The 26,297-nt window shown below is 48.1% G+C and overlaps 1 protein-coding gene across 1 annotated transcript in view; it reads right to left on the bottom strand.

The window, feature by feature from the left end:
• LOC136713661 (calmodulin-binding transcription activator 1) overlaps positions 1–26,297 on the bottom strand; it is a 318,322-nt gene that overhangs the window by 135,301 nt on the left and 156,724 nt on the right. The gene's annotated exons all lie outside the window — the stretch shown is intronic.

The raw sequence follows: 26,297 nt of genomic DNA, 5'->3' as shown, positions 1-26,297 counted from the left end.
TCGATCGCAAAGTTAAAGTCCCAGAACATGACGGTCTGACTGTAAGGAAGTGGATGAGACTTTACGAGCAATACCAGCTCTCGAATTTCCCAAGCATCTGATTTTATTTTGAGTAAATCTGCAAAGACAAGTGACAATTGACTTTAACCACATCACCGCGCTGCTCCGTCACTAGAGATCGTCCCCACAGCCCTTGAAACCCTGAAGGAATGGCGGCTCTATCCACAGAGGGCCTTATTGTGTTTTTTCGGTCTCGTCTATCAGTGGAGAAAGAGCCACGGTCGGGACAGCGGGGCGACTCCTTTCAAGATAAATCTCCCCCAACCCAGGGCCTAATCAAGCCCGGCCGAGCTCAGCTTGCGAGAGACATCAAAGCGCTACGCCTGCAGACCGAAACTTACTCATGCAATTAATGACTCAGGATTTCTGTGGCTGAGCTCCTCTGAGCTGCGACGGTCGCACATCACCAAGGTTGCACTACAGCTGCCACCAGCCGGGGTCTCTCCCGAACATGGGCTGCCCCGCCGGCACGTCCAAGCGGTTTAGAGGTTGGCAAAGGCTGAGCCAGCCGAGAAGTGACCAAGGCTCGTTAGTGAGGTAATTACAGAGAAAAAGCATAGCCCAAGGTTATATATGTGCACGGTTGAAATGTTTCTCTCTCCGCCTCTCTCTCTCACACGCATCTCTGCACTAGTCCCACCCCCACGGCAGCCGCTACACAAGACACAACGGTTTGTGTTCGTTTGTTTGGTAGTTTTCTCTCTTTTTCCCTTTTTCTATTCTCTCCCCCAGCTTTACTTGTAATGCCCAGCGCATCAATCTCCATCGCCGCTCCTGGGCTTGGCTCTTGTTTATCTAGCGATCGCTCATCAATCATTTCCCGGGACGAGTCTCGGGGGCCCTGGCGGGAGGGGGGACTGAGAACAGGCTCGCACCGTGGCCCCTGACAGCACCTTTTAATTACAGATGCTTCTCAAAACTCACACACCCTCCAAACCACCTCTCTCGCTGGCTGTTGGCACAGAAAAGAGAGAGCGTGGAACAGAGGCCCGGTTTCCACACCACCCCCTGCACCCCCCCCCCGACCACCTCTCTCTCTCTGCGCCATAATTTACGGCCTTGCCTGCCTTTCTTAATAGTACTTTTATTTTCGTTATTGCGAGGGGAGCCCGCCGTAGCTCCCGGTGAGCAATACAGTTCAAGTCGAGTCAAACAGCCACCGATCAGAGCAGGCGGGGGGGGGGTAGCGGTATTTCATCTGAACTCAAGACACCGGCGTAATTAAATGCGAGGAATGGATTTCGATTGTGATGTTGTTGTTTTTCTCTTTCGATAAACCCCTCGCAGGTTGAGGCGATCTTTGACTGCTTTAGCTGCACAGAACCCAGGAAGTGACATCACAGTAGGAATACGTATAGATATGTGTGTGTGGTTTGTTTGTTTTGCACCTTTGCCCTGTAATTCACTGGCTATATTAAAATATAAGATTATTGCTGTGAAACCGTTGAATAAAGCCAGGGACAAACAGAAACAGAACTCAGAGTTTTCCATTTGCTTGACTTTTAAAATCCGGTTTTCACACTTCAAAAGAGACGCGGCCCTTTAATACCCCTGAGAGAGGCCTTTCGAGAAAGTCAAAGCCAATTCACCGACTACAGAGCACGGCACCGATCAAGATAACGTGCCTCGCCCAGAGCGCAGGGGTCCCGCGTATCAGGAAAACGCAGCCCGAACACGGCGCGACTCCCGGGCCCAGTCACCATCATGCCACACGCGTGTTTAGTATGAAAGGGCGCTTTCATCTGCTTTTGTGTTGGCGACACAGAGGGATCACACGCGCTATTATAACCCAGATACGCCGCCTATCAAACAGACCGGTATTATATAGCGCCCCACCGTTATGAAAACGCCTCGTCGGGATGAATGAGCTGCGTGGAGATAAGCTTAAAAGTGAAAGGACTGAGCTGCGTGGCAATGTGATCGGCTCGAGAGCTTGTTAAATTGGGGTGAGCTTTCTGTATTTAAAGTTCACTCTGCGTATTGGATACTAAATAGGCCTAGGTATTTATCCGCACCGCACGGGAGATAGCAGCTGCGTTTTGCTTTTGGGGGGATACTATTTTGGGATGCAAGGCAGCTTGTGCCCGGTGAAACTTGCATTAAAACAATTTCTGTAGGCCGCCTACAGCGCAGATTTAAAACTAGGAGTAACTGTTCTCAAAGAAATAACAAAGCTGGTGTAGCCTAGCTCAGTACACTAAGGCCATTCAATTAATCTTATCTTAATTATACATATTTGGCCGCTAAGATAAATGGAGAGAAAAAACCAACAAGCTAACCCCACTGTTATGAAACGCTGTTTGCCAGGAAGCCTTTTCTATCTCAGAGACCAAATCCGAGAAAGAGAGTGCTACCCGAAGGGGAACGCCTCAAGCTTCCTATAGGCTGCTGTGCGCTGTCACTCAGGCAGACCCCGCCTCTGCCTGCTCTAACTATCCGCAGGTTTGTTATCTTGAGTTCCAATGGTCACAAGCGATGTCGCGTCCCCCTTTGGGTAGCATTCTCGATTCGAAAGATAACAGCTCTTTTCAAAGTATAATATGAATGTACTGTCCCCTCTAATCTGCGCTGTTCATTGAGTCGTCCAGAATGGGCTCGTTTGTGAAGTTATTAGCGCCATTTTTCTCAATTGGGATCTTTGTGTTAAAGGAGCAGGGCGAGGGGACACGCTGATGATGTGTTTGTGAAATTAACCAGAAGAAACAGGAGTCCTATCCCATGACAGGCGGCTTAATGGATAACGACAGTGGGACAAAACACCAAGCTCAAAACAGAGCAGACACAAACACCCAGCTGTGGGAAGTGCCCTGGTAGTTAGCAGAAGGAATGAGTTCTACATCAGCACATCGGCACTGCTTTCTGTCTGACGTCACTCGCGGCGTATAGAGAGGAGATTAGGCTGCAAACGTCACTCTCCACGACCCCAGCAGATATGCAGAAAAGCAGGAGGAGGTCCAGCAAAGCAACCCCACCGGGATCTGTAGCTTTAAGAGTTTCTCCCGAGAAATGACAGGAGTGTATCTGAAGCAGCTGCACGTGGGCATCTATAATGCTACACTTCTCCGGACGTGGCTACGTGACTCTTAAAGCTCTCCGTTACCCAACTAATCTCATCTTCCGCTTGATTGGACAAATTTAGCTATTTCCTCTGTCCGAGGTCTTCTCCTGACGATTACACAGCGGCAGGTTCCCATCACAGGTCCCGTGGCCTACCCGTCAAACACCGTGAGGATCTGGAAAGAGATATTAGATTTTTTTTCGCCCCTCTCTTGCCTCCAGTTAATCAAATAATTAGACCAATTAAGTAATTGAGAGCTCGGGTTTCATCACAGCCAGAAGGGGCAGCGGCCCTCGAGGAATTGAGCTTGACAGCTCTGTCGCACACAGACAGATTAACAGGACTGAAGCTCTCCCCTTTCAAACGAGGACAGCTTCGGGAAGACGGAACTGAACTGGTCGCAATCCTGGGCAATTTTCAAATAACTATGTAGACTGGGCTGAAGAAATAACATAAACAAGTTTTTTATTTTAAATTTTTAGAAACATTTTCTTGTTTAGGGCACAATATTGGCACATCAATTTTATTTATATATCGATTTTTCTTATAAAGTTTACCAAATCAGTCCCTAAAATCTCTAAAAGTGTTACAAAAACGTATTTCTGGAATGGTTCTCTAAATTCTCTATAATGTACAATAATGTATATTTTGTATATATATAAACATATTTATTTTTATTTCAGGTTTTCTATCATAACCGACACCCATCAATCATTTTATTGTATAACAGTTTTTTTAGGAAAACACCATTGATGTTCCATGCACAAACTTTACATAGATATAAAGTACTGTAGATGTAGAAAATAACTTATATATAAAAGGCTCCTGTTATATTTTGCATAAATTATCTTTTTCATGTGAATGTCGGTTATGAATGCCTGGTGTCGTTTGTTTTGGAAATAAAGCAACCTCGTTTGACAAGATTAAAGTAAATAACTCATTCCTATAATGAATAGAAAGAACTAAAACAATGTCTGCATAGTAGTTTGATCTACATGAGGCTTATGAGCTGTAATATTAAACACACTGCAGGTATGTTCAAGAACCTGCAGCTCATTAATCCTGAAGAGAATGAAACTGCTGATGAATGGGAGTCCTATATGTTTAGGGCAGAAGATGGAAAGGGAAGTCCCAGAGACATCACAGACCAGCCTTCTGGTTCTGCTTTCAAATTGTTTCAGAAAACTGGGCAGAGGAAAAGACCACGCTGACCACTATCACTCAGCGGCAGATAATAAGACACAGCAGCTCTTTTCAATCAAACATAATGTATCAGATGTAAGGGTTCCAGGATACACATCTCCATCCCAACACACAACACACTGCAGTGGGAAATTATTTTTCTGTATATTATTTATATATTATTAATTTTCATGTTGTTACAGTATTCATCGTTTCAGTTTTATCTACAAAGCAATCATTTGTTTGTATTTGCTCCTTTTTGGGGGCTACTTTAATTAAGTTTGTTTGTTAATTAAAGCATTTTCATCTGTAGTTTCGAATGCTACAGAAATCTTCAAAAAGCATGCTACCCTGCCTCCGCCTCCGGCTCACGGTTTCTGGAACTGCATGCGGCCATTATCTTCTGAATACTTGGCCAACTGCTGCCTGAGAGGCACTTTAACCAGTCTTTTGTATTTTCAATCTCTTGGAGACTTAATCAATGACTGTATTATTATGCATGTGCTAAACTGAAAACCCGTACAACTGGATTTTAATGAGCTCACTTCCAATAGAAACAACTGTAGCCTATTGTTCATCACAAGATACAAAAAGGCTTCTTCCAGCTCTCATCGCTGGTTCTGTGAGAGGAGCTGCAGGTTAACCTGTGTTTAAGTTTTCAGCAATAAACTTGCTACTTCTTCATCAGTGTATCCTGGGATTTACTGAAACCACTACAGCACCATTGGCGTACAAGATCATCAGCCAGCTCTTCGATGGCTCTTCTCCATCTCTGTTCTCTATCTGACACTTCTCTAACTGGTCCTTCCTTTTACTTCTTTCTCTTTGTTTGCACTGTTTCTTTTCCTCTTCTCTCTGTACTTTCTACACTTCTCTGCATTACTAGCTTTACATTTCATGGCCTCTAAAATGATAAAAAAAAAAAAAAACAGACTACCTAAAACCAACATACTACCCTTTATATTTCAATTAATTAATGAATCGTGAGCAATGCAGTATACATTGTTACAGGTTAAAAACACAGAACAGAGGCACTGCATACAGTTTCTAGACAAAGCTCATTTTCATCCGCTGTCCATGGTCAAGCTTCAGTTAAAAGCCTCAGACTGACCCTGAACCTCTACCAATCTATAATACTAATTTTCAGATTTTACACCTCAATTTAACTTGGCCCAATATTATAATGAACATTAAAAAATAGTAAATTTTTGGTCAAATATGTTCATACTCCTTTAATATTTCAGTTTCACTGTTTTCCTTGGGTGTTGGTTATGCGCTGCAACAATGTGCCAAGAGGCGCTTGAACATTTTTAAGAAAAGATGGAGCCGTCCTTACCTATGTCTGGTGTTCACTGACACAAGGCCTTGATCTTTCAGCTCATTCAGAAAACTTTATTGAAATGCTGTTTTCACACAAAAATCCCATAGGATGTCGGTTATGAGATTGTATGTGGAAAATGGGGGGACACACATTAAGGGTTTAATAAAAATAAAATATTTTCAGTATTAAGTTTCAGATTAATAAAGTATTTTCTAGAATTATATATATAGAATATATGATAAATGTTTTACTGAGCAGAATAGAGTATGTTTTGTATGTTTACAAAAATATATAACTTGTAAATATCCTTAATATGTGCTGTGAAATAAGACATCAGGACAGCAATGTACTTAGTTATTTGAAAATTGCCCTCCAGCGAGGCAGACGGAGGAATGCAAATACAAACGATGTACAAGCGGACAGCTGAGCTCTGTTGTGGTTGTTGATTTACTTTCATGAAATGGATTGGCAATGGGGTTCTGGATCAATAATCCACTCTTAGAGCAAACTCCTCTCCTCTATAACCTTTCTCATGTTCTTATTGAGAATTCAATGCGTCTCGTGCAGCTCTAATGGATCTCTAACAACAGAGCAGATCAGTTTAATATATATATATATATATATATATATATATATATATATATGTATCAGGGGGGTTTTCGACACTGCAAATCTACCAATACACTGACACGATCAACATCTGCCAATGAGGGCGTCTCTCCCAAACTCTTCACGGCAACTCTCGGGGTTCGAGACTGCGGACCGGTGAGAAATCAAGATCGAAGGAGCTTGAACTACCTACCATGTGCCAATGACACTGTTATTTTGTCTGTCTTTCTTGGCAAGTGAATAATGGATGGAGTAAATTTGGAATAAATGGCAGGAAATCTATCCAGTGGCCTGAAGAAAAACATATCTGATCAACGCCTACAACACGGAGGAGCACGGAAAGATGGACACATGGAATAACAAGAGCAGACAGGAAAACAAACGCATCGCAGTGCCGTGCTGTGCTGGGCGGCCCCGAACTGCGCCGGACCTCCCGGGACCCGGGGGGAGGCAAATTACCGGGGAACACCTGACCGGCTGTTCCCTCCGTGACCGCCCCCCCGCCTCGATAAGACAGGAAGCGACAGGTTCTCGACAAGCAGAGAATAGCAGGAACAGCTTGTATTTATGGACATCGATATCGGACAGGGATTATGGATGGATTGAGCTGCCGGGGTGTTTTGTCTTGTGTGATTGTTATTGGTCGAACGTGCAGAGGGGGACCTGTTTTGTGTGTTTGGTTTAGGCTGGAGAGGAGCTGGGGTTGTGTTTTAGTCTTTAGATTTTGCTGACCAGATCCCGCTCTCTGACTGCGTGTCTCTGTATAAACAAACGCCGCAGCGCAGCACAATCCTGCCCGCTCATCCGCGTCCGTCCGAGCGGCCTGCTGGCGTCGGTGTGCGAGTCTCTCCCCCCGGGTGCACAAAGGTGAGAGATTGCTTGCTGCTATCAATTACCCATCAGAGCCGTCAGCGGCCGCGGACGCCCGGCCACGCATGTGAATCTAATGCATCAGGAAGCAAGTCGGGCAGCACACATCTGACAGCGTACACGCACACGGGTGCTCTAATATCCATCTTTCGCCCCATTCTTTACTCACACAAATCAGACACTCAAGACAATCCACTGAGATCAGGCGTGTTAGTGTGTGCTCTTTTTGTGTTCGGTATTTTGTCGCAGCGGGATTATGAGTGCATCTAGGATGCTCATATTAATGTGGCAGTGCAGTGTTCTTCAAATCTCTGGTATGGTGTGTCACTGCATGGACGTTACTGGTACTTAACCAATCCCTGACTAGTGTATAAAAACAGATTAACAAAATACTCAACAAAAAATTGCGTAAAAGCGGGAAACGACATCTTTACGAGTTTTGCCTCGTACTGACAATCCTGCCACTCAGACAGAGCAGACTTTGAACCCGTGCCTCGCCATGAGAACACTTCACAAATCTATTTACGAACTACTGTAAATAAACGCGACCCTTTCCGACATCAGCAAAACACCATTCGGGAGGACGAACCGAAATGGAAAGTGGCTTCAGTGTTAATAAATCTGCCAAGGTGCCATTTTGGGAGACGGATCACGACTGAGTACCGACACGCCAACGCACAGCACCACCACCGCCCGTCCGGGGGCCACTCGACTCCAGCGGAGGGTCAGGGGGTCATTAAGCTAAGTTCTCCGCCAGCGCCTTTTACCGATGACAAACCGGGATAAGGGCCTGTAGCGAAGGCAGAGGCAGGGAAACAATAAACGGCGGGGCGGCTTGCCCTGACCCCCGGCGCGGGGGCGTGCGGGCCGCCTGATCGCCCGGGAACGCGTGCCAATCCCTCGCAGCACAAAACAGATGTTCCTCACGCGCTTATCTTGATGGAAAAAGCCAAAGACAATTTAAAAAGAATATAAATTACAGCCGTATGCGTCCGTGTCCCTGTCAGTGCACGAGCCCCGGCCCGGATAACGAGAGGGGTGTGTGGGGGCGGGGGGGCGGCTTCCATTCTCTTATCTCACGCTCACCAGCCCCGCTGAGTGGAATTGAAGGTCTGACAAGAACGAGTGATGAGGGTAGGATAACAAAACACAGCATTCTGGGAGCTTCTATACGGCACCAGACAAAGACACATATATATACATTCATCACTTAAAAATACCTGGCAAACAAACTCCTGCTGACAGATATAACACACACACACACACACACGCACACGCAATATTCAGCTTTTACTGGTGAAGGGCTTGAGTTTTGTTTATATTTTTCTCAACCGGAGAAGACATTTATTGTTCTGTGAGAGGAGCTGCAGGTTAACCTGTGTTTAAGTTTTCAGCAATAAACTTGCTACTTCTTCATCAGTGTATCCTGGGATTTACTGAAACCACTACAGCTTTGTTTTGTAGCTTCTTGGAGACCCCTCTCTCCTCTGCTCCCAGCGCCCAAAGCAGGATATAGCTCTTGTGTAACGAGAGAGAGATGGATGGAGAGACAGACAGAAAGACAGAGAGACAGTTTTGTGAAGCCGATACTATAGATTGCAAGATGAGAAATGTGGCCCCAAATTGACAGCTTCTCTATCTTTGACAAGGAATCCATGAATTTATTTCTAAACGTGGATGGAGTCCGCGCCGGTGTGATGAAGATGTGAAGGTCTGTCTCGTTTCTGTGCTCTCTCATTAGCCGAGCTCCCTCCAGGGCTTATTCATCGCACGATACCCGCCAGCCCTCTCCACCCCTGACCGATGTTTAAAGGGGTCCGGGCCCTTGGGGGTCTCGGGTCTCGCTCCAAACGGGTCGTACGACAGATCTCGGAAAGAGTCGTCGGGGATTGTAAAGAAGGAGGGTTCATTAGTCTCACTCCAAGCCCATTAAAGGAAATTTAAAAAAGAGATGAAACTAAGATCTTGAGTTGGAAGAGGACCGTGCTGCACTCTTTTCAAGGGTGTAAATGGTGTAAAACCACAAAGAACAGAAATAAATGTGTAAAACCAAAATGCAACCCTTTGTAAATACACTTTTAAATGTGCTATTGTAAAGCTCTCAGATCTCTGAGAAGAAAATAGAGGACAGTAGACTGGGGACCAATCTGGTTGTCAGTTTGTTCCACCCCAAAAGCTGTGGTGATAACAGGGCTGCGAGAAGCGATCACACACTCTGCAGCCGTCAGCCGCTGATAAGTGAGGCTCCCAGGGGCCATCTCTCATTTTTTGGCGTAGTTTGGTTGATAGGAGGTTGACTCTTGAGCGGCTGGGATGAGAGCACTAATAGAAAGTCGGGCGGCGGGGGGAGGGAGCCGATGGAGGCATTGCCAGCGACGGCCGGGGTCGGGGAGATAAATGTGGGAGTTGAAGTGTTGAAAAAGCGTGGCGTGTCAGCGTCGATGAACGGACGGATGTGATTCTGAGGATCGTTCCTCGAAGATCCCGTCTCTCTCGGTCTGTCGTGCTGCCTCTGTTTTGTTATGAACACGGAGAGCGAATCAAGTGAATTAATAGGGCGAATTGAAAGATAACTGTGAAAACATATCTGATCAATTGTACGAGGAACACAGTCACTCAGGGAACGTGTATTTTAGGTTGTAGCACTCGTAGTACTAGTAGCAGTGGCAGTATCATCTGTGGCAGTGAGAGCAGCTCCCTGTCGAAACTTGCTGACCCAGCGTTTGCGGACGCGGCAGAGTCACGCTACAGAATCATGCTACAGAGTCACGCTACAGAATCATGCTACAGAGTCACGCTACAGAATCATGCTACAGAGTCACGCTACAGACCACTCTCTCTGCTGAAGGCATCTCACAAACCCCATTACTGTCCATTTACATCGGGAGATTTAAATGGCAGCGTCGGAGAGAGCTGTAATTAGCGACACACCAACGTCATGCAGCAGGACTAGCCTGTTTATTGTCATTGCAGCGGGTCCCGGATGGAATCATGGTGTCTAATCCGTGGTGAGCGTATTGAGGCGTGTTCATCGCCAGGGGCACGTCTGAGGGAGTCTGATCGGCTGTATCAGTGGCCGACCTTCGTTCCAGATGACACCGCGTCACCCTCTGTGCGTTTCCCGTACAGTAGGAGACGGAAAAACTCAACAGCGTCTCGTCTAAAATTAGGAAACTGAAACTGAAACGGCACACATGCTTTTTTTTTTGCCAGAGATATTAAGGATCTTTTTCAGTTTTATTCTTGTTCTATTTGGGTTTTATCTTTTGTCGGGTCTAATCGTTCCCGGGAGGGTACAGTTCAGGGTCAGAGGAGTACGGGGTCAACGATAGTCGCTCGCTGTTCCTCCGGGGAGCGTTTGATGACCCCGGCACCTTGGTAATTTAAACCCCCTGCAGCCAATCATTGATTAAATCACGTCAAGGAGAATGAAAACTAGGACACGTTAGGCCTTCCTGGAGCAGCAGTGACAGGCCCAGGGCACAGGGGCGGTGAAATCACAAAAACATATCAGGGATCTTGTTAATGTTAATGAAATGTCCTTTCAATTTAGGAGGCTTGGGGTCACATTTCAGGGGACTTGCAGCTCCATGTTAACGCCACTGTTCTTTGATTACCTCGGTGTGGCTTCACACACGTGTGTCTTCCTCTTCGATGTGCTTCTGTTTCACATCTGTAATTGCCAAGCGCCAGTGTGACACTTTCGTAGTGCAGATGTGGATGCGCTTTTCGCACCTCGGGAAAATCTAACCGGTGAAGCTATGAGAGATAGCCATAGCTTTCCCAGCATGCATCTGCTGTATCGATCTGACTGAAATGTTTAGCTTTGTCTGCAAGTTTGCCACTTTTGTCAGGTGAAACATTTCCTGTTTTGCCTGTTTCAAGTTCATTTTTTCTTGTTTCTTTCTTTCGTCTTGGATGACCGAAACAGACAGAAATATTGCTTTTGTTTTTGGATTTTAAATGTTTTTGTTTTAGCTTTTGTTTCATGGTAAAGTGTCTGGATTTGCTGTGGCACCATATAATCAAACCCCAGCACATGGCTCAAACAAAAGCACGGAGATCAATGTCAGTTTCTGGTCGTCCACAGACACTTCTGTAACAAGTGAAGGAAAGACCGCGGTTTATTAGACGTGAGATTTAAACGTTCGCCCAGCGCAGGTTAATAAGGTGAAAAACATCTGCACTTAAAACGCAATGTGTGAAGAAGACGTAGCGTTTACAACTGTAAAACAGACAGGGATCGCAGCAAAGGAAGCAAACGATATACATTAGAAAGCAATCATCATTTTTTTTTCCCCAAAGTAATTTGCCAAGCTTGGACAAATCCTTCCAAATTGCTTTCTGTATACATACATTTTTGTTTTGCAAATGTTCAGTATTTTAAGAATATCTCCTTAAAAGGAAGCCGGCTTTGCCAGCTTGTTAGTGTATACTTAGTAACAGATGACAGCGTTCCTGTAAAGGGACACATTTGTATCATTTTAATTTTCCCATTAGTTCATTTCTTCCATGTTACAAAGCAGTGTTAATTTATGTAATCAGCTAGGTTTAATCACTGTTCTGCAGACCCAGTGTGCCCTCCGAAATGAGCCCTGCTCTCAAGGCTGAGGACATGCGTGACCCATCTATAAAAGACATGGTTTGATCAGGACTGAGAGGCAACACTGTTCAGCGTGTGTGTGTGTGTGTGTGCGTGCATTTGTCCACCCTCCTCCTTTACTTTTTCCCGATCCCCAGATTATGTTGTTCTCTAAACAACTTGGTCATCGATGGGGTCTCAGAAGACATTGAGGAAGCGATGCTGGGCTGGAAACGCAATTTAGACAAACAAATAGCAATATACACCAAACAGACCAGAGAGTCGAATTGGGATTGGATAGGCCGGCCCAGCCTACGGGTGCTAATGCATCCACGCCGGGCGCACATCTCCTTCTCTCTTCCCCGCCTGTCATTTCAGAGCCACTGCAGGCATATCGGGTGACCTTGCCCCATCGATTCCCTCCTCGTCTTCAGAGCCAAGGAAACAAGGGTTCAGGCATTGATTTACATGACGTCCTCATGTGAGGAAGTATTTATTTATTTCACCGTCGGTGCTTCCAGGCCGTTCTGCCCCAGGCCTCGCCGGGATGCTCGCTTTGTGGCGGCGTGAGAAACTGGGGGGGGACAAAGAGAGCAGCAGCTTAGAGGACAGAGGGCTTCAGTCTGCCTTGAGATCGTGTTCCTCCGAGCGCCGCACCTTTTGTGTGAAGGAGAAGTGTGCGATTAAAATACTTCACAGCCTCCTTCTGGTGTCCTCACCTGGAGTTGGTCACAATGTAACACCAGTCACAGCGGGCCAACCTACCCACTGTAGACCTCACTAGACCTTCACTGCTTTAATGACCGGAGAAGTCTGACAGATCCCTCACACACAAACACACACACTGCCTCCTCTCTCCTCCGCTCTGTGTTTATCTGTAATCCCACAGCAGCCCTCTGCGTCACAGGCGAGACCACCCTGATCCCACAGATAATCATCGCTCAGAGACTGGGGGATCAAAACCCTCGTTAAAGCTAATGAGGGCCGGGCAGAGCGTCACCGCCATAGCCAGCGGAGGTGAGGGGCTCTGACGGGGTGACTCAGGAGCTGGGGAGCGAGAGACACAAAGAGGAGAGGAGGAACGAGAGCGAGAGAGACCCAGGAGGTGGGAGGCGATCGGCAGGTTTCCTCACAGAGCAGCTTGCCGAGCAGCTGACTGGGACGGAGGAGATTTACACAGGAGCGCGCCACACAGCCGCGACGCCGACAGACAAATCTCTTTGATTCCTCCTCACACAAATGCAACTCAGGCCGAGAGAAACCAACAAACAAAGCGACAAACGAACATCAAGTGTTTCATTGTTGCTTTGATTGTGAGCTGTGGCGAAGGAAGCGGGGAGAGATGTCAGCACTACCTCGATGGTGGCGGTACCTCAAGCCCGGCTCCGGAGGCGGCTACAGGCCAGGCTGGGAGAGACACCGCAGCTTGGGGGGGAATCACGGGGGATTTCCAGGTCAGCGCTGAGGGGAATCTCGGGCAGGTCAGAAGCAATCATCTCTCTTTGCCATTTAATTCCCTCCGTATTACGCATCCTGTCAAAGCCTGCGATTCTGTCTCGGAGCTCCTGGGATTCTTATTCGCCTTTCTAAGAAGATCCAGAAGGTAACAAGAGAGGAAACGTCGCTCGTGCCACATGTCCGTGCCACACGCATGACACTTCTTACTTGGACTTGTATGCGGACCCCTGTACGCTTCCTACCTTTTCTTCCTTCGGCTTTTACATTTTCATTCCAGAACTTTATTATTATTTTTAACAGACTGCTGTGTCTAGATACGGCACACGAAGAGACTCTGCATTGAAGAGAAAGTGCAATGATGGGTGGAAGATTGGAAAACACTCTCCTGTAAGAACAGAGGATGCTATAACATCTTCCCTACTCCTACACTCTGTGACGCCCCCCCCACCCACAAGTTAGCACACGCAAGCAGAGGATCAAACAGCAGCCCGTCCTGCAGTCGGTCTAGTTCTGGCGTAATCTATTAATGCTGGGTGCGCAACGGTGGCAGAACTGTGGAAGTCAAGAGCTTGTTAAAACTCAACAGCATCACAGAGGGCAGGACCTTTTCATAGACTCGAGGAAGGCAGGCCCGGCTCTGCGGGGGCTCTGCGGATTTATCCGGCAGATCGAGAGAGTTTACAATGCACCCGCCCCCCAACCATCCCTGGTTCTCCAGCCCCTGATCCCTCATCTCCCAGATTCATTCCCAGCTCAGCACGACCTGTCAACAGACGGACGTCTTCTCCTCTCCTCAAACACTCCAGTGCGGCCCGAAAGCAAACTGGCTGCTGCGCGGCTGACACGCACAACAAACACCAGCGTTGCCCTGTGTCACGCACTCACAAACAGGTCTGTGAAGGCATGAACACACACACACACAGATATGCATGCAGACTCAGATGCACAGACCTCCCAATTTGGCCCAAGCAAGCCTGCAGTTTCTATGCTTGAAACACTGCCTGGAGAGTCCAGTTTTATAGACATTGCTTATCCTATTTCTGCTTTCTGGGCCAAATGCTTCCCCTCTGACAGCCCGGAAGGAAAGGCGTCCGGCACGCCAAAGGACAAGCAGGAATCCAAGGTACGAGCCTCGAGGCACAGACACTTTTTCACACAGGAAGGAGCAATCCAGGTGAAATCCGTATGATTTTTAAATCTAAAAAAATTTGTGCTCCACATTGTGTGAAAAGGAATCATAAACAGACGGCACATCTGGCCAAGAGACAGAGAGGTGGATCAGAGAGATGCATATTGGACATGGGAGACACTGCGTGTTTATTGTTTCTCATGCAGGTGCTGATGGGGGGATCAGAAGCACACCTGATGCAAACAGTGGGAAGCGTGGCTTGCATACCAACAACATCTGGGAGCCCCCTGGCTGGACTCAACAGCTGGACCACTCAATCGCACCCCCTGCCCCGCTGCGCCCTCGCACTCACCCCCGGCCAGCAGAGCGCCCGTCACGCAACCAGCAGGCCCGCTGTGGCGCGCTGGGGAACCAGTTCACATTCGAACACATTAAAGCTCCTGTTTTTAGCTTCCTTCCTGGGCTGCATGAATCAGCAGCTCCCCCCCGAATCTGCCTTCAACCAGAACCGCAACACAATGCGATTTCTTTATGCATGGCTTGCGGCGCTGGGATTAGAGGGACGGGGAAGGTGTCTAAGTGTGTCACCGCTCTGCCTGCAAGCGCCGGCTGAACGCGAGTCTTACAAGGTAAGCTGGGAACATGAAAAAGACAAATTTTTTGCAGAAGAATACATTAGGTTTTGTTTTCTTCAGGGGGAGGTTCACGATCGCTGCTTGTTTTTATTTTCCAGTCCACGTGACGGTTTGTCCTCTGCTGCGTTCCTCGCGGATACAGGAGTCCAGGTCCCTCACAGGTCACTGCCAATGTCTCTGGGGACGACAGCGACGCTTGACTGAGCTCAGAAGTCACACTGGGGAGAGAGTAGATACTAACGGAGCTGACGGACCACAGGTACGAGGACGAGGAGGACGAAGGACAAGGAGAGGAAGACCCAGACCAGGGACAGAAAATCGCAAGAGTGAGGACTCGTACATCGGGGGGGGGGCTGGAAGTCTCCTCACTGTAAAAATGACGTAGTGCCCCCCCGACTGTCGTTAAACTTTCCCCCTCTTGTTTTTTTACGAGCGCCTTTGTGTGCCGCCGGATAACACCGTCGTAAAGGTGCTCCTTTTTGTCTTGTTGCGCCAGATTTATGCCGTTCGTTAAGGCGGTGACAAGGGCTGCTTATGAAGTCCTCGGCGCCGGCCGTAATTATGCCACAGTTCCCTTTTTATTGATGTAACTTGTTATTTTAATTATGCTTTACTGGCTCTTAAAGCCAACTCCGAGGCCAGCCGCAGGCAGGACACCGACCGCTGGGGAAACATCCGGAGAGAGTGGATGACGCCGATGAGGGCATCTGGACCGGAGTAAAAGTTGTTTACAAGGTCATGTCCGTAGGGGAGTGTCCTTGAGTGTTTGTGGGAGGGAGGATGACAACGACAGCGGTCTCGCACTAGACTGTTGAGACTCACAATCGTGCGCGCCGTTGTTTTAGATTTGTGTGTAGAGAGAGCCGGCTCGACCGCCAGGCCCAGAACCCGCGTGTGAAGGTGACCTGGCAGGGGGAGACCACCTGCTCGCCGGGTGACAGCCGCCCACCTGCGCGCCGACACACACACCGCCCCATCTGCTTCCTCGAACCCCACAGGTTGTTCCCTGTGTCTTTCAGGCCCCCGTGCTGTTTTCCTGTCTCTCTCCGAAGACAGCAGCTCCCTCAGGGCTCTCTGACCGACTCTGTCACTCGCTCAACAACAACAGAAAAACAGAAAAACAGAAAACAAAAAAGACTTTTAAAAGGTTTGCTGAAAGGGCCACCAACTGTGGTTTTATGTGCCTGCTAACACAATTAAATAATTTCATACAGACGTACTTCCAGTGTTTAGAGAAGACAGATCTCGAGCTGCTATCAGAGTCTCACAGAGCCGATCTTCTGCCTCTTTATTATTCCTGTGATGCTTTCAAAAGGAGTGCAAGAATCTCCGCTTTCACTAATGAATGGGCCTGGAAGCCGGGATACGTCTCTCAGAGCCGATGCCAACATGATATCTAAAGAGCATAACTCCTGAGCACTATTTACTGCAAGGGGAGGCGGAGGTTATGATTGATGTTGCGTTGCGCCTAAGTAAGTGTTCCCTCTTCCAACTCTATGACTGCATTAGCCGTTTCGCAGACACCAGAGATAGCAGCGGCGATTCCTTAAAAGCCAGATTACCAGGCCAGGTCTGAGAACGGAGGGAGTGGCTCGGGGCATCTGGGGGACACAGAACGATCGACCGTCGGGACTGTCAGACCAGAGCAGAAACCGTGACCTCCCTGTGAACCGCTAATCACGCAGGTTCTGATCTGGTCTAGATCTCGGTCAATGGCGGCATCCCTGAGAGAGCAGATCATTTAGAGGTTTAACCAGAAATCCCTGCAGCAGACCAGTCACCCTGTGCTAACCAGAGCTCAGACACCCAGTACAGAGGGGTCCTGTCTATACTTCAGTCATTAACTACCCCAGATCACAGTGAGTGGGCCGGGGGGCTGATTGAGAATCCCTCTGCCCTCTTCCCAGCGGCTGTCGGTCGATTGAACAGCCAGCCGGAACAGCAGCAGCTACAGTAACTCCACAATTAGAAATCGCAGGCCTGCCCTATTGGCAATTTTCACAGTGGCTACACACACACAACACACACACAACACACACACAGATCAGCTCAAAGCCAGATCTATAATTCACAATCCACTCCACCCCTCTGTGCTCGGCCCTCTCACATCTTCACCATTGGTTGCCTTCCCCCTTTCTTTCTCTTGTGTACATAGTGTGCAGTTTATATTAGAACCCCTCTGCTCCATCACTGCCCTGTGCCAGCGGTATTTATTACACACGAGCTCTTAATTATTTAAGCTTTTTGCATCCTTGAACTCTTTCCTTGATTAGACCTTGCTCATCTGATCTCACATATTTGGACAATCTGCTCTTTTTAAACCCTGCGAAATTCCTGGCACAGATGCTTTGGTCTATCTTGGATTTCCCACAGGCCAGTGTGATAAAGTACAGTGACGGCATGTTGAACGCACAAGAAACACCAGTCAAACTATAGTAAAAGCACGGTAAAGCCTGTTGTCGCCCGCCTTGCGACTCTGGGTGCCCGTGCTCTGCTGGGGAGTCTTCTGAGACGACAGCAAAGACTGCCAACGGTCAGTAGTGACTCCCAATGCAGTGACCTCAGACCTATAAGCCAGATTGTCGCCCTGCCGTCAAAATCACGGTACGTGGCTCAAACAGGTGTCCCTCCGCTCCGGCAGAGTTAATCACCGAGCGCGGCGCAGGGGGAGCTCGGAGACGTGTCCCCACAGGGCCCTATTTGGATGCCTCAGTGCAGAAAATACATCAAACTTGCCAACGGTCCCCATTAGCGCGGGACAGTCGCTATTATTAATCTTGCGTCCTCCTCGCTTCAAGCGAGCGCCGCGCCGCCGGAGCCCCGGGAATTGGTTTGTGTATTGGTTAGCACAACCCGAGCCCAAACCCCGCTAATTATTTCATTGTGTCGTGCGCGTTGTGGTGCCAGGAGAAAAGAAAACTTCCTGACGCAGGATTTGAGTTAGCGTTCCTCCGCTCGGACAAGAGGAGCCAGGGGTATTGGTCTCCCTTTTCTATTGGTAGATTTTTTTATTCCCCTTCCGTAAAAAAAGACAAAAAGATATTATTTCATCCCTCTCTTGTTTTGGATACTTTCTTTGGTGGGGCTGCTGATTAAAGTTTTTTTCTTTGTTAGATCTCAACCGAAGACACAACTGGAACAGACATCCACTCAAGGTGGCCGAGGGAACAGCCGGCTCGTTGGGCTGTTCCTGGATTATCGATTCGAGAAGTGCTTCCCACTTTCTATCCCTTAACGCGCTTAATACGCCACGGCTTTCCTTGCTGGTGCTGAAACAGATCTTGGGGTCAGTCCCTTTGAGGGTTTTAATGCCTGCCAAAAATACCCACCAAGCCTGCTCTGTTCCAGGCGAAAAATGCAGATTTTGTTTAACCTCTCAGGGTACGACTCGCATGAACAAACGGCTGCAGCAGCAGACAGAGACCAGGGCTGATAATGTCTCAAACTGTAATCAAGGGCCGACCAGACGAACTGCTCATTGATCAATGAAGACGTGAGAATTGGCGTCTCGTTAAAGATCACCGAGCAGCACAGCGCTCTTCAGAGGAGCACCGAGAGGGTCCAGGGAGGAGGACACTTCTGCAGAAGGCCTTTGAAATAATGAGAATAAATTAGAAGAGCTGCCCCGATTCGTTTACACAGTCCTTCCTTTGAATTGGCGCCGGTGAAAGATCTCTTTGTAAAGCAACGTCTCGGAGCATCTTGAGGGAGAAAATGAAGTGGTCTGTGTGTGATTTGGAAAGCCACGACAAAGAAAGGGCTTGAAAAGAGAAGAGGACGGAGGAGAAAAGAGAAGAGGGTCTGAGAGAAGGAGAAATGGAGAGACGGGCAAGAGCAGAGACGTCACTGACCGATCGATGGCTGAGAGCGCTGGACAGCAGGAGGAGAGAAGGGAGTCACGGAATAAAACTGACAGAGAGAATGAGAGAGAGAGAGAGAGATGGAAAAAGGATAGAGAGAGAGAGAGAGAGAGAGAGAGAGAGAGAGAGAGAGAGAGAGAAAGAGGGGAGCAGATGTAATGGAGCCGACATGGGGAGAGACAGAGAGAAGAGAGAATGAGTGAAGGAGACTGAGGGTGAACTCATTACTGGGTTTCTCTCAGGCAGGTTCACTCCTCCCAGGCACCAGTGACCCCATCGCGGAGCCCTTGCTCTGTTTGATGGGGTAATAATTTTGCTTTAATGGCTAAAATATTACGCCCCCCCCCCCCCCGCTCCCCCCACACACACCATCTCCCGGCGCCATGGGGTCGAGCGAGTGTTTCTAACCTTTAGTGGAGGGGGCTGCTAATCTTATTCACACGGCTGATGGATTGAAGTGTGATTAAACTCGTTCACTTTCTCTATCTTTCAATATTTCACTAACCTGCCCCCCACCCCACACGCGGCCCCCGGTCACATTATCGCCTGACACACAATTCACAAAGTGCACTCCTGTCTTTCTCCTCATAAGAAGAAATGGAACGAAATTAAAGTGTCACACACGTCTCTCACGGAGGCTAATTTAGGAGTCCCGCCCCCCGGCAGCTGAAATGTTGCTTTTTGAATTTGTAACATCAGGAGTTTCTCTTTTTGGCACCTCTTTTGTGAGAAAGTGCTATAGACTCGGCATGGCGGCGATTTAAAGAATATCTTTTGTTCGAATGTGCCTCAGAAAGTGGCCCAAGAGTGAGAGAGGAAAAATGAGAAAGAAAAATATTACAGAAAGATGAAACATCACAGGATCAGAGATAAGAATGAAAGAAAGAAAAAGAAAAAGAAAGAAAGCAAAAGAGAAACAGAAAGAGAAAGAAAAAGAGAAAGGGAAAGGGAAATTAAGAGAGATAAAAGAAAAAGAGAAAGAGAAAGAAAGAAAGGGAAAGGGAAAGAAAAAAAGAGAGAGGATGCTTTAGTTCCAGTCCCCCAGAAACCCTGGTCCTGAAAGTTTCCAGTTTCTCTCTGTCTCTATCTGTCTCTCACTTTCTCTCTCTCTCTCTCTCTCGCCCTGCCACGCACGGTGCCACCACCACACACCTGCCACAGCTATCGCACAACAAAAAGGCTGACAAGCAAAATTAGCTGCAAACAAACGAAGTGTGCAGCGCCGATTAGACAGGGCTGTGCAGAGGCCTGTTAGAAGTGCAAATGAGCGGGGGGCACCGCTCTGAGGTGTGCGTGTGCGTGTGCGTGTGCGTGGAAAAGTAACTCCTAGTCACAGCGCCCCCGTGTGGCCCGGCCCTGCTCAAGGACACACGTATGACAATAAACCCGTTGGGTCCATCTCTCCGCGCTGTGACGTCACGCACGCTTAAACACCCTGCTGTAGCTCTCCCCCACTTTAAAATGCATTTTGTCCTTCTATTAATTGAGGATACAGTATATTTATACGGTTTGATTGGTTTTGGTTTTAACTCTGGCATCAGAATACATGGCCTGCTCTAAAAGCAGACTCGTCCCAGTTAAATCTCCATAATTGCGTCTTAATCTTACTGACAAACTCTAATAGGGAGCTTTAATGCACCCATAGCTAACATTATTATCTTTATTGGTTTAATAGATACAGCCTCATCTGCCAGGATCAGAGAAACACAATCTCAGGAAGGTTCGGGATGAGGCCGGTTTCGGGAGAGTAGGTCCAACCAGAGGAGCTTTTCCAGATCAGCAGGGACACACGCACCCGGGGACACAAATGGAAATTGGGCTTCAAGGCATTCAAGACAGAAAACAGGAGACAGTTCTGAAAAGTGTGAGAACGCAACATCAATAGAAACAGAACGGGGCGATCGAAGCCATCAGTTCCCTACAGCATTTGAACGACAATGGAGGCTAAATGCAATCAACGGCTCAATCAAGAGGCAAAACGAAGCGGCGTGGGGAGAGCCGATTCCCAGGATGAGAGCAGAAGGCACTTTCATGGCACTGTGGACATCTGGGAAAAGTCATAGCGGGGGTCTGGCTCACTCGGGGCGTCCTGGCTCTCGCTCGGACCACTAACTCCGAGAAGTGCACACTTCCCAAGTCTCCCTCGAGACCCCTCTCCTCTCCCACAGCCCTCAAAGTTGAGTCTGAAACTCTCTCCTCTCCTCGGCGCAAAGTGCTAATAAATTCTCATTACACCTGTATCTGTTTCTCCAAATAGAGGCACAGAAGCATAAACTAATTACTCTTTAATGTATTGACTAATGGCCAGCGCTGCGGCAGACAGCTGCGATTGTTCCAACATCCCGAACGCGCCGCAATACTTACAAATCCTTTTTGGATTCATAACCGAAATAATTTATCATTACAAGCACAATTAAATTGAAACGTAAAGACCATAGCCGCGGTAATTCATATCATTTCTGTTTCTGCGGGACCTCGTAAAAAGTCATTAAAAAAAACAAAAAACGAACAGGTGCTTTCAGGTGATGGGTTTTAAGGCTGCTTTGTCCCCTGGGCATGTACCGTCTCATACTAACACCTAGACATCTGCATCGATGTGCAATAAAAACACAACGCACGTCCGGCGAGTTTAAGGCACTGCAACTCCGTTAGAGACGATCAGACTCATCAGTGCTTGGCCAACACTGCAGAGAAGATGTGTCCAGTGTCTGTACACATTGAAGATGTCTCCAGCGTCACACAGCTACACAACTCTTCCCAGAGCCGGGCAAGGTGCTTCTCCCCGGTGAAGATCTTGCATTGGGGGAGGCCAAGGCTTTCAGCGTTCACTGTGTACGAGGAGATCAGAGCAGCACCGGCACGCTCAATGGAAATGGGTTTCTCTCAAGGGGGACTCTGTGGACACTGATGAAGATGCACTGCAGGGGATTGTCTTCTGGAGCCCCACGCCTCTCTCCCAAGAGAAAAACCAAGGGGTGAGGGATCAGAGAAACACAACGGAGACACAACAGGAATCTGCAGGAGTGATTGGAATCCCAGAACTGACTGGAGTTGGAGACTGCAGATACACACACATACACACACACATGCACACGCACACTCACATACACACACAAGCACACACACGTGCACAAACACGCACAGACACACTCACATACACACACACAGAGAAACACACACAAGCACACGGACACACATGCATGCACACACACTCACACAAACACACATGCACAGACATACAAACACACAAACACAAATGCACAGACACACTCACATACACACACACACAAGCACACAGACACAGACTGGGCTGTGAGGGTGATGAAGGGGGTGAAGGAGTGATACCGGAGCTGGCGCACAGCGTGCCGTGAGGTGAGGTATGAGATCTGTCTGCACGGCGTCACTGTGCGGACCGGGCCCGTGTCTCTGAGAGCGGTACTGTTGCGCTCTCCTGCCTGCTGATGAGCCCGGCTCCCCCGAGGGACCGGGCGGTCAGTGCCGCTCTCCCCACCGGGACGGGCTCCTTTTATCCTTCCCTTTGCAGAACTAAACAGCGGCAGAGCTCGCCGCGCACCTTCATCTGCTCACATCTGCGGCTTTAAAGAGGCCGGTATTGAAGATGGAGAGCTCTGGTACGGGAAGAAGAGACCAAAAACTCTCTCTCTCTCTCCTTCTCCATATACATACACACACACACACGGCTTTGAGGGGCTTTGAAGCCGTGCCCCTCTGCCCCCCCCCGGACATGGGCAGGGCTGCTCAGTATTCCCTGGGCGCCGAGTCGGGCTCAGTGTCCCTGCTGGATGGCGCCGTGGGACAGGCGATCGATCTGGGGGATGTGCGCGGGGCCGAGGAGCTGAGACTCCCTGCTGGCCTGTCGCAGCCCGTCTCACAACACACGGATCTGCTCCTACTCTCGTGAGAAGGTTCAGGACTCTCTGCGGTTCTGGAATCTGCGTATTGGTGTCGGCAGGATTCGGTTTGACCCTCACAGGCCAGCGTGTCACATAAAAACCTGTGACCCGCATTAAATCTCCAATTAATTACGCCTAGCTCCCCTTGATTGTTTAGTGGCTGTCGTTGACCCCCGTGTCGCAGCCCCCCAGCTCCAGGGGCAACAGCGGGGGGCCAACCCAGGTGTAGACCCCTGGTGCGCAGCTGGCGGGCGACGGCGGGTTAAATTTCCAGGCGGGCCGGATAAATAAACAAATAAATAAGTAATGACAGGGATAAACTGTACTTAGTCCTTCTAAAAGAGCCAGGCAAGAAGCCAGTTCCCATTTATTCTCTCTCTCTTTCTTTTTTCTTTCTTTGCGAACCCCCCCCTTCCCTCTCTCCCTTTTTCTTTTCAGATGTCAGATTTCACAGGCGGATCAATAGACTCCACCGGCCCGGCGCTCGGGAGGAGAGAGTGAGCGCATCCCTGGGGAGGGAGAATAAGGACATGAAGAATAAAACAGATGCCACGGAGAGCGCCCCCCCGCCCCACAGGCCTGTCAGCGACGTCAGCGGCTGTTTAAGAGACATTCAAATGCAGTGGGCCAGGGCAGCCGCTCGCACCGGACTGATCCGAGTATGAGAGACCCATGCGGCTCTTATAAGTAAATAAAAACACTAAAATATATATATATATATATATATATATCTTTGAAGAACAAGCAGTTATGCCTCTTCGCTGTAATTACAGTTTCAAAAGCAATCCAAAGTAAAAAACTAACAGATGAAGTCAGACACAAAGCCTCTCTCATCTTTCTATCCCCTAAACAGTTACAAGACTCCTTTAGAAGCAGAGTTTAGAATTTGTATCGTCATCTGAGCCTCGGCGAAGAGAAACACGCTCGGTTTGAATCTGTGGATACGAACGACACGTCCGATACACTGCAAACACAACCAGCTCGAATGGGACATCGGCAACAACTCAAGATGAAGTCTGGTGTATGCAGAGGAACAGTTAATTTAATAATCTGCTCTGCTGCGCCGTGAGTGCGATCGAGTGGCTCGTCTTTATTATTAAAGTCTCGGACATAAGTGTTCTACATCTGTTAAATAAAATAAGGCACTAGCTGGATCAAAACCCCGGGCCACTAGGAGGGCAGAACTGGAGAGCGGAGACAGTAATTTCGCCTCTGCCGAGACACTTTGATGTCGGAGTTCCTGAAGATGCTTTCGGTGATCCTTTGTAAGTTGCACTTTAATCTGCTGTGCTGCGAAAAAGCGACCTGCAGAAAGCCCTCTCTCCGTGTCTGCGTGTACTGGGGGCCTCCGCCACAGAGAGCATGCGTCCACAAGTGGGGAAATGAAACAAATGAAGAAATAAATATATCTGACGGTTTTTGTTTCCGTGCATTTTCTGGCTGAGGGGTTGTGTGAGAAGAAAAGCAGCGCGGGCCGCATCTCGTGCGATTGCAAAAGCAGGCAATCTTATCTGAGTGCTCAGTGCGGTGGTAGTAGTGGGGGAAAAAATGCTCATTTGCCAAGAAAATGCAAAAACCATTTTCACAGACGTTTATTTTTCGCTTGAGAGTAAGATTTGCTGCCAACCCCCCGCCACCCAACTCAGCAAAGCAGAGGCAAGAAAATAAATCTAACACAATACAACACAAGAAATAGATCAATTAATAAACTCTCAATAGTGTGGAGATGAGCCAGTCTTGGGCACAAATCCACCTTCTTCAGCTCTTCCCATGATACACTGCAAGTCTCCGAGAACAGCCCTCTTGGCGCCCAAACATAAAGCGCTGAAGGCAGGCAGAGACAGCCAGAGACGAGCCCTGGCTGCGGTGATGTCATCCAGACACACTAACACACCGCACACATTCCCCAATAATGTTTTCCCTCTGTAAGCAAGCAGCCAATTGGATTTACATTCTGAAATAATCGACAAACAAAACCGCACACACTTATTAAAGGCCAGATCAGTCTGAATTAAAGCGCGAGTTACTCCTCACCCTGTTATATTTTAACTGAATGCACACTCCTACTAGGGTCAGTTGTGTTCCCTGTTTTAGAAAGCCTCTTATTCACACACTGAAACCTAGAATAAGTGTGTGTGTGTTTGTATGTGTGTGCTTATATATATATGTACATATAATATCGAGAAATGATGTATGACTAAAATATACTATGTGGGAAATGCATCTTGGAAAAAAAAAATGAATTGATAATGGCATCGTAAAACAGACAATTTTACAGCCAGACGATCTCAGTCTTGAATGCACTTGAAAACCATTTTCAAGCAACATAAAGTTTAACATAGCATTACATCTGCCAAGCCAATAGGTTCCACACTACATGGAACTTAACATTTAATTATGGAATAGGAGAGCGTTGTGTTACACTGTGCTGCGTCACCCCCCCCAGCTCCGCCACCTCCCCTCTGGGACGCTCGGGGGAGGGATGACCACAAGTCTCATCCCCCAGATTCGGCACCAGGCTGCGTTTGGCGCCCAGGGTCTCGGCACAGAGATCCACCGACCCGTTCACCAGCCACCCAAAAGCCGGTTGCCCGGAGGCAGAAATCCGACTCCGGTGCCGCGGCTGGCATGGCAGCAAGCACAGTCATGTCCGCAGCGGGGGGCCAGCCCTCAGGACCGGCGCTCTCGGTCAGGAGGCAGCGACCTGCCATCCACACCGGCACGCATGAACGCCCTCATTATCGACGCCAAACAGCCGGCCGGCGCAGTGAACTCTCTATCAGGGGGGAAGGGAGGGAATAAGTGGCCTTTCGGAGACTAAAAAGAGAGAGACACCTTAAGTGACGGCGGCAAACTTCCCGGAAGGCGTTTTCCATCACTTGTTCCTCGCCCTCTGGAGATTCCCGCGGGCTAAGAAGAATAAAGGACCTTAGAAATGCTAATGGCCGTTAATTTATACCGTATAGATTATTGATTGTCAATTCTTCCAGGACAGTCTTTGATTATTATGCAGGTGCCGAAAGCACACAACATAAATTGAATGGGTCGATCGGTGATGGAGCACTAAAAAATTATAAAGGAGTTTACGGCTCTTGGTGGCGGAATTAGCATAAGCCACAGGGAGCGTTTCGGTCTCAAGAGCTCCTCAGAGCAGTGAGTGATGTACGCACAGTAAAGGGTCCCGAGGAGTGAGACCGGCTCGATATCAAATAGTTTCGTGCACAGAGGGAGACGCGGACACAGAGACGCACAACGACGCACACAAACACACATACTTCACGCAGGATCTTTGAATGCCAGTTTTTACAGAGAAAAGCCAATCCAAGCTTTTTAAATACGGTTACTCGACAGGAAGTGGCCTCTCGTTTACAATGATGATGTGACACAAACACCCCTGACAATGAAAACGCAGAAGCCACACTAAGAAGGAACTATACATGTTTTAACAGCACATACCTCGCAGTAATTCGACAGTTGCAGACCTTAGAGTTAATGCCACTCATTTATGTATCTGAAATAAATCTGTATTTCTTTTTTAATCCGTTGTGTGGCTTTTGTTTCAATGTAAAAGCACTAAAGCATCACACACAACTGTTCCTTTAAAGCACCTTTTAAAACA

The sequence above is a fragment of the Amia ocellicauda genome, chromosome 18, assembly GCF_036373705.1.
Source record: "Amia ocellicauda isolate fAmiCal2 chromosome 18, fAmiCal2.hap1, whole genome shotgun sequence".
In the NCBI taxonomy this organism is placed as follows: domain Eukaryota; kingdom Metazoa; phylum Chordata; class Actinopteri; order Amiiformes; family Amiidae; genus Amia; species Amia ocellicauda.
Note: the sequence above shows the minus strand (reverse complement) of the source record. Positions and strands in the feature narration are given on the sequence as shown.